The following is a 12,442-nucleotide window of genomic DNA, read 5'->3' on the forward strand; positions in this document are numbered from 1 at the left end:
GGCTGTAGGGTCTGGCTATCCGTTCTGCTGGGACCAAATGCCTAGGAATCCATGGCAACCTGCCATCCTGGTTGTACTGGTTCTGGCCAGTAGCCGTGGCCATCGCGGCCATTCACATGCAGGTTCCCATTAGATTCATGCAGATGGTAAAGAAACAGTGGAGCCAAAAATTGGTAGGCCATTCCTTTATTCTAGCCTCGCAACCAGGAGGCGAGCAAATACTCACAGGGAGAACACTTCCCTTTACATTCAGGGCTCCCAAAGCCACTCACTCATCCAGTTTTTCCTAGAATCAAAGGCCCCCACCAGTCTCAGTCACCTCTGGTTCCCCATCTGCCAACATGGCTTCTTACTCTGCAAAACTGGCTTCTCAACCTCTGCACAAACTCTTCTTTTTTCTGAAAACTTTTTGGTGCAAAAACCCCTCCTCCAGTACATATTAGCATAACAAAGCCCCTTCCCAAGCAGGAAGGTAATTAGCAGTTTCACCTGGCAGTGCCATTCTCCTGGGCAGTGGCCATTTTTAACAATAAAAATGAGCAAACTTAGAAAATACAGATTTTACAAACTCATTTGCCCAACACCTGGCCATGCTGGCTTTGGTATTGGAGACATCCTTTGTAGTCTTTATCTTTTTTTCTTTTTCCTTTCTTTTTTTTTTTTTTTTTTTTTTGCATTTTTCCAAACCTGGAAACGGGGAAGCAGTCAGACAGACTCCCGCATGTGCCCGACCGGAATCCACCGGCATGCCCACCAGGGGGCGATGCTCTGCCCATCTAGGGCGTCACTCTGTTGCATCCACTCTGTTGCTAGAATGGCTCTGTGGCCATTCTAGCGCCTGAGGCAGAGGCCACAGAGCCATCCTCAGCACCTGGGCCATCTTTGCTCCAATGGAGCCTCGGCTGCGGGAGGGGAAAAGAGAGACAGAGAAGAGGGAGAGGGGGATGGGTGGAGAAGCAGATGGGCGCTTCTCCTGTGTGCCCTGGTTGGGAATCAAACCGGGACTCCTGCACACCAGGCTGACGCTCTACCACTGAGCCAACCGACCAGGGCCTGTAGTCTTTACCTTGAACCTTGGCCCAACAAAGCCTCCCTTCACTCCCCCAGCAGCAGCTCAGAGGCTGAAACGTGGCTGTGCAAGCAGCCTGTCTGCACCTACAACCCTTGTCCATGGTTTATTGAGTCGACTTTTATTGCATTCAGTCTTCTCCAGGCTGTTGCTCTGGGCCAAAGATCTCCCTTAGGAAGACCCTCTCTGCCTGTGAAATCAGACATTTCTCCTTAGTGGAAAGTAAGGAACAATCAGAGCCTCTCAGGGCAGAGAGAAAGGAACCCATCCACCAGGTGACTCCAACCGGGGAATAAGCAGCTTTGGAATCAAAAATTTGTTCCCAAGGGAGAAAAAGGCAATAGGTGGAGGGATTGTCACAGAGGAAGTGGGATTGACTGGCATGCCCCCAGGAGAAACTTCAGACAGGTCCCTTTTATTTTATTTTATTTATTTATTTATTTATTTTTTACAGAGACAGAGAGTGAGTCAGAGAGAGGGATAGACAGGGACAGACAGACAGGAACGGAGAGATGAGAAACATCAATCATTAGTTTTTCATTGCGCGTTGCAACACTTTAGCTGTTCATTGATTGCTTTCTCATATGTGCCTTGACCACGGGCCTTCAGCAGACCAAGTAACTCCTTGCTGGAGCCAGCGACCTTGGGTTCAAGCTGGTGGGCTTTTGCTCAAACCAGATGAGCCCGTTCTCAAGCTGGCGACCTCGAGGTCTCGAACCTGGGTCCTCTGCATCCCAATCTGACACTCTATCCACTGCGCCACCGCCTGGTCAGGCTATTTTATTTTTTAAGATTGTATTTATTGATTTTACAGAGAGAGGAGGGGTGGGGAACGAGAAGAAGTTGCTTGCTTCACTCTAGCTGCTCATTGGTTGGTTGCTTGTCGTATGTGACTTGGCTGGACAAGCCCAGGGTTTCAAATCAGCGACCTCAGCGTTCCAGGTTGGAGCTCTATCTACTGTGCTACCACACACCAGGCAGATAGGCCCCTTTTATCTAAAGATCTAGATAGCCCAGCCCCCAGCTACTCAGGGGCCGCTCTGGCGGTTTGCGCCTTGCTGGCTCTCTGCCACAATGCATTTGGCTGCTGATAAGAAGGGACAGAAAAGGGGTGGAGCGTTGTGGCTAAGTGAGCACAAACCAAGGTGGCCTACAATGTAACACTCTGCCTTTGCAGGTGGCCTTCTAGAAAAGTTTTCCTCCAGAGAAGGGGTGACGTGAAGCCCTAGCATTTTTGGGGATTGCTGCTGCATTGGTAGGGGGCAGTCAGCAGGAACTCAGCAAGAGGCCTCTAATGAAAGGAAAAGACAGACTTCCTCCTTAGTTTCAGGAACTCAGACATGCAGCAGCCTCCTCTGGGGAGTCTCAGAGGGGACTTGGATATTTAAAACAGATTCTTTCCAGTTTTGTGCTCCAGATGCCTCATGCTTGCACACACATACACACACACCGAGACAAGACCATTCCGCAGAGGTTGAGGGCATGGGCAGATTTAGCCTGACGCCAAGTGGAACAAAGCCAAGTGCCGCAGTTCGTCTGATACAAGACAGATAAGACAAACTCAGCGATCATTTGCTTCCACGCCTTTATTTACAGATGAGGCACCTCAGGCCCAACTGCAACATGAAATGTCCTTGTGCTTAGTTCGCGTTCCACCAGAAGCAGGTGCTGAGACATGGATACCAATGGAAGTGCTTGATTTGGGAGGTGATTGTGGAAAGTACCGGCAGGGGAGCGGGGAAAGTAGAAACCACTGGTACTATCCAGCAGTTTTGCACTGGGTCAAGTGCAGCCTAATCTGTGGCAAACTCGGGGCAATAGTGTAGAGCACACATCTCAGAATGATCTCAACTCCAAGTCAAGGAGCTGAGACATTTATCTACCAACTCCTCCACGCTTGGTGGAGGGCTGCTCCCAGAGGCAGTGGGGGTTGTTCATTCTGCAGCAGCCTCTGCCTACCAGGCAAAATGATACAGATGCACCGATTCATTAACAAACAAACAAACAAACAAAAAGCTTCCTTACAGGGTCATCTCTTTCAGCAAATCAGGGGTAGAAGTCCTTCTAAAGGCTTGGAGTAGCTAAGCTTCCCCAATTGAAACTGGTTAATAAGCACTGATGACCAAGGTGGCATGGTGCTTGGAGCGCTATACAGACTTTTGCCCAGTGCATAGCTGCCGTGGATAGACTGTAGGATCTCGTCCTGCTCTGATGGGTGAGGTTGCCCTCGCCAGCTCCACAGCTCATGGCAACGTGGTGCAGCGACACTGGAGGCTTTGCCTGTTATTCAGAGGACATGAGATCACTTTCGGACTTTCTGTACTGTGGTCACAGTTTGCAGACACTCTGACCCTGAATGGCAGGTCCCCAGGCCTTTGCTCCTTTCCTCCCCCACTTCTTCACCTGCTGAAAGCACACATGCTACTTTCTCTAAGAAATGAGCCCCTCCCTGACACCCTCCATCTTCCCACAGGCACTAATCTTCCTGTTGATACTGTTGGAATGGGCCAAGGCTGTACTTGACCCAAGTCCTCACACTGGGCAAGGTGAAAGGAGATGCAGGCTGAGGAGTGTTGGGGCCAATGGACATGCCCACGCAAAACCACCTTCTGGGTACCTGGGACCTCAGAGCTCCTTGCCAAACAGATTCTGAACCCACTTTTCTTAGTCCATCCTCTTGAGGGTAGACTGTGCCACTCACCATTGTGCACACTGGAGAAGTGACCCCATAAGGGGCGGCTGTTTGCACTTGAGGACATGTATGAGAAATGACTTTTGTGATTTGGGATGGACCAAGGCTGGGAAGAGAGGGAGGCCTATGGGCCTTGAGCTGGGGTCACCCTCTGTGTCGCCGTGCCCCACCTCAGTATCGGTAAAGAAGCGCTGATACAAAAATTCCAAACCTGCACTGGGCCTTTCAGATCATTGCATGGGGTATCTCTGACAAGGTAGGAGCATAGAACGTATTTTAGTTAACAGTTTGTTAACCTGATTTGTAACTTTTAAATAACTGGACATATGGTATGTGAGCCTGTGTGTTCTCTTGCCCCAGGTCCCACAAACATTAGCGGCCATGGTGCAGAAATGTTTGCTAATGAAGCCCACGTGAGAATGTGCCAGCATCTATAAAAAGAGGACTGGGATAAGTTGCACTCTTGGCCCCTGGCCCCACCTTTTTCTCAGACATACTGGGTGGTCTCAAGACAGTGGGTGATCCTCACTTCCTGGACCTTATCCTTCTTGAAACATATTCCATAATCTAATCCAGATCATCATTCTTCAAGTGAGGAAACTGAGGCCCGCAAAGGTTCAGTGACCTGCTTTGCTCCTCAGGGTGACAGGTAGAGGTGGAGTTAGGACCCAGTCCTTCTGCCTCCAGTCCCTGGGTTTTTCTGGGAGCCTAGCAAGACAGGGACACAAGGGATCACCCACCAACCCTGTGGCCACTCCCACTGCCAGCATGCGGAAGGGAAAGAGGAGACTGCCCCTCCTCTTCCTGCCAGGCAGCCCTAAACTACCTTGACTGAACCCATCCAATGGCTAAAGCACCTAACTCCTTTGTTCTCTTTGACAAATCATCCTACTTCCCCTGTCGTTTCACTTTTAACCTTCCAATGGAAACCGAGCTCCGTGTGGGCTGGTTAGATCAGCTTGGGTTCAGGAGCCTCGTTTCTGTAATTAGGGAGAGGGAAAGGCCAAAGAAAACAGTGCCTTCATTTCGTTTTTTTCCAGGTGGAGTGACAGTGCCCGAACTGCAGGACCCGGACACAATTGAGGATTGGGCTCGCGGCCCCTTCTGTCCCCATGCGCAGGGCACACCTCCGCGCTAATGGAGGGACAGTCGGCAGCCAGTCACAAGTCTGGACGTTTCAGCCCAGCCCCTCCATCCGTCCCTCCCAAGGCGTCAGAGAACTAGTTCAGCTCGTTAACCCCGGTTGGCAGCCCCGCATGACACAGTGGTTTTTTTTTTTCCCTTTAAGGTCATGTCCTTGCGAAACCTCTGCGACTTCTCGGGGCATCCACCCACCCAGCCCCACCCCAAGGGCGCAGAGGCCCTGCAACCAGCCGCTGAGCTCCGCCTCTCCAGGCGTAGCCGCTAGGGGGCGCGGAGGCCCCCAAGCCCGGGCAGGGCGGCTCCCAGCGCCTGCTTGCTCTCCGCCCCCGCCGCGCCATTCTCACGGGCTTGCCGGCAGGGGCCGGTAAGGCTGGGGCCCGGGAAAGTCCCAGGGCGCGTCTGTGCCGGAAACGTTAGTCACGCACCTGGAGCCGCAAAGTGTCCCGGCTGGAAGGGATGCCAGAGCGGGGGCTTGACTTGCTAAAGGTCACACCCTGGGGAGGGTCTACCTGTACCATGGCCTCCTAACCCGACCAACGTAGTCCTGATGGTAACTGATACCCTGTCTGCTCATCTAAATGAAGAGCTGGCCCAGGGTCCCTTTCTGCCAGTTCACTCTACAAACACTGCCCACTGCCCAAAGATACACCTCTTTGGAACCTCTTTTGAATTGATCGCTTTTTACATTGCATCTTTATTGTCCAGTAAAAGAAGAAAAGGCTGCTTCCAGGGCTCGGGCAGGGAAAATAAAAGATCCTGGAACATCAGAGATGTTCCAGAAAACAAGCCATCAAAAATACTTGGGTGGAAGGAAAGTTGAATGGTTACAATGAACAAAGGTGGGACAAGCATCAATAAGAATGCGAAGTGAAGTAAGCCAGTCAGAGAAAGTTAACTACCCTATGATTTCACTTATATGTGGAATCTAATGAACAAAGAAAGTAACAAACAAAATAGAAATAGACTCATAGATACAGAGAACAGACTAACAGCTGTCAGAGGGGAAGGCAGTTCAGGGCTGGGTGAAAAAGGTAAAGAGATTAAGCGAAGAAGAAAAAGCTCATAGATACAGACAACAGTGAGGTGATAGGAGGGAAAGGGTGGGGACGGAGAAGAGGGTAAAAGGGGGATAAATGGTGATGGAAGGAAATTTGACTTGGGATGGTGAGCACAGTGCAATGTTCAGATGTTGTATTATGGAATGGCACACCTGAAACCTATATAATTTTATAAACCAATGTGACCTCAATAAATTCAATGTTTAAAAAATTAGAAAAAGAATAGTGATTGTAATGAATTGAAACACATCGTGGCCCTGGCCGGTTGGCTCAGTGGTAGAGCGTCGGCCTGGCGTACAGAAGTCCCGGGTTCGATTCCCGGCCAGGGCACACAGGAGAGGCGTCCATCTGCCTCTCCACCCCTCCCCCTCTCCTTCCTCTCTGTCTCTCTCTTCCCCTCCCGCAGCGAGGCTCCATTGGAGCAAAGATGGCCCAAGCGCTGGGGATGGCTCCTTGGCCTCTGCCCCAGGCGCTAGAGTGGCTCTGGTCACGGCAGAGCGACGCCCCAGAGGGGCAGAGCATCGCCCCTTGGTGGGCAGAGTATCGCCCCTGGTGAGTGTGCCGGGTGGATCCCGGTCGGGCGCATGCAGAAGTCTGTCTGACTGTCTCTCCCCATTTCCAGCTTCAGAAAAATACAAAAAAAAAAAAAAAAAAAAAAGAAAGAAACACATCAATACTTTTAGAACTCTCATCAGGGCCCTGACCAGTTGACTCAGTAGACAGAGCATCAGCCTGGCATGCGGACGTCCGGATTCAATCTCTGGTCAGGGCACACATGAGAAGTGACCATCTGCCTCTCTCCTGTCCCTCACCTCCTCCTCCTTCCCTCTCCCCCTTTCGCAGTCAGTGGCTTGGTTGGTCCAAGCATCAGCCTCAAGTGCTGAGGATAGCTCGGTTGATTCAAGCATTGGTTCCAGACGGGGGCTGCCAGGTGGATCCCAGTCAGGGCACATGCGGGAGTCTGGCTCTATCTCCCCTCCTTTCACTTCAAGAAATATTAATTAATTAATTAAAATGAAACTTTCATCAGTAGACTCTAAGGTTACTCTAGGGCATTATTCTAAAAGGTGATAACTAAAGGGAAAGAATTAAGCATTTATCTTGCCTTTCCTTTATGGACTGTGTTTCAGGGTAACCAAATATACTAGTTGATGAGCAAAAGGTTTTCTTTTTTTTTTTTTTTTTTTTTTTTTGTATTTTTCTGAAGCTGTTAACGGGGAGGCAGTCAGACAGACTCCCGCATGCACCCGACCGGGATCCACCAGGCATGCCCACCAGGGGGCGACGCTCTGCCCATCTGGGGTGTCGCTCTGTTGCGACCAGAGCCAGTCTAGCGCCTGAGGCAAAGGCCAAGGAGCCATCCCCAGCGCCCGCCATCTTTGCTCCAGTGGAGCCTTGGCTGCGGGAGGAGAAGAGAGAGACAGAGAGGAAGGAGAGGGGGAGGGGTGGAGACGCAGATGGGTGCTTCTCCTGTGTGCCCTGGCCGGGAATCGAACCCGGGACTTCCTCACGCCAGGCTGACACTCTACCACTGAGCCAACCGGCCAGGGCCAAAAGGTTTTCTTTATTAAAGAATCATGGCTAATAAATGCAGAAGTGATAAAGTCAGAAAATCACTATGTTGCAATGAAATCATGGATCCTACTGATCATTCTTTTTTTTTTTAATAAAATTATCTTATCTTCCGAAGCTGGAAATGGGGAGAGACAGCCAGCCAGACTCCCGCATGCACCCGACCGGGATCCACCCGGCACGCCCACCAGGGGCGACGCTCTGCCCACCAGGGGGCGATGCTCTGCCCCTCCGGAGCGTCACTCTGCCGCGACCCGCGACCAGAGTCACTCTAGCGCCTGGGGCAGAGGCCAAGGAGCCATCCCCAGCGCCCGGGCCATCTTTGCTCCAATGGAGCCTTGGCTGCGGGAGGGGAAGAGAGAGACAGAGAGGAAGGAGGTGAGGGGTGGAGAAGCAAATGGGTGCCTCTCCTATGTGCCCTGGCCGGGAATCGAACCTGGGTCCCCCGCACGCCAGGCCAACGCTCCACCGCTGAGCCAACAGGCCAGGGCCTACTGATCATTCTTAACATGCCCCCAAAATGGCACAACCAAGTATTAGTTGCCTCCTGATGTGATGTAATAGAAAGTACATAGCACTGCTTCTGATGTATTCTGGGCCAAAAAAGAAAAAGAACTTGAAGCTGATCAAGCCTCCAGATCTAGCTAAAGAAAGATGAAAGGTGGAAAGATACGTTCAGCACACACACACACACACACACAAAGATATAATCAGTTAAATAGATAGACTGTGGAAGGTTGTACAGGGCAAATGATCCAGTTCTTCCAACACAGGAGGAGGGGAAAGAAGGGACATCTGTTAAGTAAAAGACTTAAGAAATATCAATCAATTCAATTTTTGGACAATTTTGAAACAATCAGTAGAAATGACATACAGATTATTAGATAATATACAGAACTGGTTTTCTGTTTTGAGTGTAATATGGTATTATGGTTCTATTTTTAAGGTTTTTATCCAGTAGGAAAAATATAAAAATATTTGTGGTAAAATGATATGATGTCTGGGATTTGCTTAAGATACTCTCACAAGACAGCTGGCAGAGGAGAATTGAAACAAAAATAGCAGAAAGTTGATAACCATGGAAACTGGGTGATGAATATATGGGGTCTCTTTACTTTTGCGTGTGTTTGAAAATTTTTTATTGTAGCTTTAAAAGTATGCCCCCTCCCCATTTGGTCCCTTTCAGATATATAGCTGAGTAAATTCAGTGGGAAGAAAATTTTCTATTTTTCTCTGCATTTACTACCATGCAATCTTATCAACTTTCCTAAATCTCTTACATTTGAAAAGAAAAATTAACCTATAAAAAGTGAATTAGCAATTCTCCCTTCTTTTTTAAAATCTAGAACAGTTTTATACACTATCCAGAACTGAAAATGGTTAAACTAAATATGAAACTGAGAATCAGAATGTGTGAGTTTTATAGCCCATTTGATTTATTTTTTCTTTCTTTCACTTTTCAAGCGTGGCACATTTTAGGGTCTTCTTTTAAAGCGTTTTCACAAGCTTTAGTTAGCCCTTATAACTCTACTAGGAAGAATTAAAACAGTCCTACTTTACAAAAGAGAGAAATGGACACAGGAGAAGGGGCCTCTTTGGGGCTTTTCTCTCTCTCTCTCTTTCTTTCTTCTTTCTTTCTTTATTTCTCTTTCTGTTTTGTTGTTGTTGATTTAGATAGCCTGAGGAGGTAGTGTATAAAAAGCACCAATTTTTTATGGTCCCCAGATGTGTTGTTTTGACACGAGTGTCTAGAGTGGCAAGGTATGAACAAATTTGTGCTCTTCATTTAAAATCTGTAAAATGTCAATTCTTGGTTGAAGCAAAGGAGAAAGGTTAAGCTCATTATTGAGCTGTGGGAAGGCAGCTTCATTCTACCAAAATCCTTCCCCCAAAGAGGCCCCTTCTCCTTTGTTTCATTTCCCTCTTTTGTAAAGTGGGGCTTCTTCACTTCTTCCTAGTAGACTTATAAGGGCTAATTAAAGCTTGTGAAAGCGCTTTTAAAGAAGATCCTAAGATGTACCATGCTTGAAAAGTGAAAACCATCATTAATATATTTTAATCATCACGTTAAATACCCACATAGACACACCCACCTCTTCTCCATTCAGGCAGATTTTTGCAAAGGGGTAATTAACAACGATGATGTCATAACCACAGATCACAGCTTTCATCCTGACATGGCAAAGTTTCCAAGTGCTTACTAACTCCTCATTAGACTTTTAAAACATATTAAATAAGTACAGATTCCGCATACCTGAGTGAAAGCATACGGGAAAGAGAAACACTTTCCTTTGTAAACCGAGTAAATGAACATTAAAAGTGACCATCTTTTAGGTAAGCAGTATTAAGGAAAAGAAATAAATCTCTGCAGTAAAATGCAGGATTGCATATTTGGAAAATCAACTTGACTGCCTCCAAAAAGACTCCTCCCGCCTCGCCTCCAGACTTGTATCTGCCTTTTAAAACCTCACCGGAGGTGAGGAGCTACAAGATTACAGTCTCCTGGCACCTAGAAAGGGTTAACGGCTGCTTTTCAGCCATTTAATGCCAAACCCTCTGAAAAATGGCTGACAGTGTATTGCTAACACAAATACCGGCTACAGTAATGGAACTCTTTGAAACTCTAATACAATGGTCTCAAATTCCCTTGCGGTGGGAAACCCTGTGTCTTTTTCCGGTATCTACGAAAAAGCACCAGGAGAGGGGGATGGGGCAAGGGACCATATGGTTTACCTAGTGGCTTCCGGTTCTGATTTCCGGCTTGCTCAGAATTCTCTGTCACCTACATTTCACCTCGTGTTTTCTGTCCACACCTAGTCAACCCTAACATGTAATAAAGCTTCTTTCCCTCAATTTTCCCCAAACACCACTCACCCAGGCTGCTGTGACTGCAGCAGATATTTCTGAGGATTAAGAGGCCAGCAGTGGGGGGTACCCGGCTCCCAGACGAGCACAGAGGAGCATTTAACACATAATAGGAGCTATTCTTCTTCCCCTCATTCCACCCTCATTTCTACACCCGGGACCCTTCCCAGGGTATCTCAGCTCCTCCTCCAGCCACTCTTTGGGACATGTCCCTCTCTTGTTTCTCTTACTAGTAAACTCACTCCAAATAACCCAAATTCACATACTTTTCTTTTCTTCTACTGAAAAGTCTGGTATTCTCTTTGTCACATTCATTCCAGTGTGGTCTCAGCCCTATTATCTTTCCACAATCACAGTGGCCCATTGGTTTGTTTTTTCTAAACAAAGACAGCTCTCCCTCAAGAAGAATGCTGTTATTACTCAGGAATGCTTCTCAGAAATTAACCATTTCTGCAACAATTAACAGAAAAATGCATATAATGCCTTATTACCAGCAGCTCTTAATTTTTTTTGTTTTGTTTCAGGATTCCTTTACACTCTTAAAAATTAAAGCCTTTGTGTAGATTACATTTATGAAAATTTTCTGCATTAAAAATTAAAGCTGAGAAATTTTTAAAATTTGTATCTAATAAATAATTTAAAAATGATAAGCTCATACATGTTAACATTAGTACATTTTTATGAATAATAGCTCTGCTTTCCAAAACAACAGGAAGAATGGATAAAAATGACACTGTTTTTACGTTTTTGCAAATTCCTTTCTTGTCTGACTTATTAAAAGATGGCTGGATTCTCTGTCTGCTTCTCCCTTCAATTTGTTATGATGGCAAACATCATGTAGCGTCTGGAAAACTCCACTGTGTGCTACTGAAAGAATAAGGAGGAAAAGAACAAATAACATCTTAATATTATGAAAATTCTTTTGTCTGCATGGGACCTCTTAAAGCAGGGGTCTCAAACTCAACTCAGCATGTGGGCCGCAGAGCAAGATCACAGCCCTTCGGCGCGCCGCACTAGGTCTACAAAAGGCAACTGTTACGCAACACTTTTTTCACTGCAGTTGAAAACAAAAAAAAAATCAGTACAACAAGCACAATCGTACATGTAGTTTACTCAGTGTCACAAAACGACCAGAAACTGTAGTTCGCATCACAACTGCTGTTAACTAAGCTAATATCTAGCTAGGATGCTAGAGAAATGAAAAATACAAGTAGGCCCCTAGGCTTACTTAATTTTATCCAAAATATTTTGAACTTCGTGGATTAGTCTGCGGGCCGCACAAAATTGTTCGGCGGGCCGCGAGTTTGAGACCCCTGCCTTAAAGGGTCTCAAGGATCCCAAGAAATTTATAGAACATACTTTGAGAACCAGAATTTTAAAACATAAAGACATTTATTGGTTACTTAGTAAGTGGTCTGAGGTAGATGGGCTCAGGGTTAGTTTGGCAGGTAACATCACTGAAGACCTTGGTACTTTCTAAATTCCATGCTGCCACCATTGTATTTTGGCTTTTTGTCTTCAGAAAGGTTTATTGCAAGAAGTTAGGCACTGACTTTGTGCACATTAAAAGGAAGGAAGCAGAGAGGGCATACAGGAAGGCCACCACCTTCTCCTCATCTCTGTTTTTTACAAGCAAGAGAAAATTTTTTCCAGAAGCCTTCCAGCAGATTTCTCCATGAACCTAATTGGTACTGATGGGTCACGTGGCTACTCCTTAACTACAAAGGAAAATGGAAAAGCAAGTCTCTGGAGAAGGAGAACAAGGCTGCTATTATAAACTGAACCTGAGCCTTCTAGTCCCTGGGGCTGGGCACATGGTTGCACGAACAAAATCAGGGTTCTGTCAACAATGTAGATGGGTGATTGGCTGCATGGTAAGCAAGACTGCTACACCAATTCTTAAACTAATAAATATTTCTCTTGCTACACCTTTATCCCCAGAAAGGAAGCAGAATGTGCAATTGGCTCAATACTATTGGCAAACTTTCAATTCTGAGGCTTGGATTTTTAGTAAAAATGGTCTAGAACCTCTGATCAACTTGT

This window comes from Saccopteryx leptura, chromosome X (assembly GCF_036850995.1).
Source record: "Saccopteryx leptura isolate mSacLep1 chromosome X, mSacLep1_pri_phased_curated, whole genome shotgun sequence".
Taxonomy (NCBI): Eukaryota; Metazoa; Chordata; class Mammalia; order Chiroptera; family Emballonuridae; genus Saccopteryx; species Saccopteryx leptura.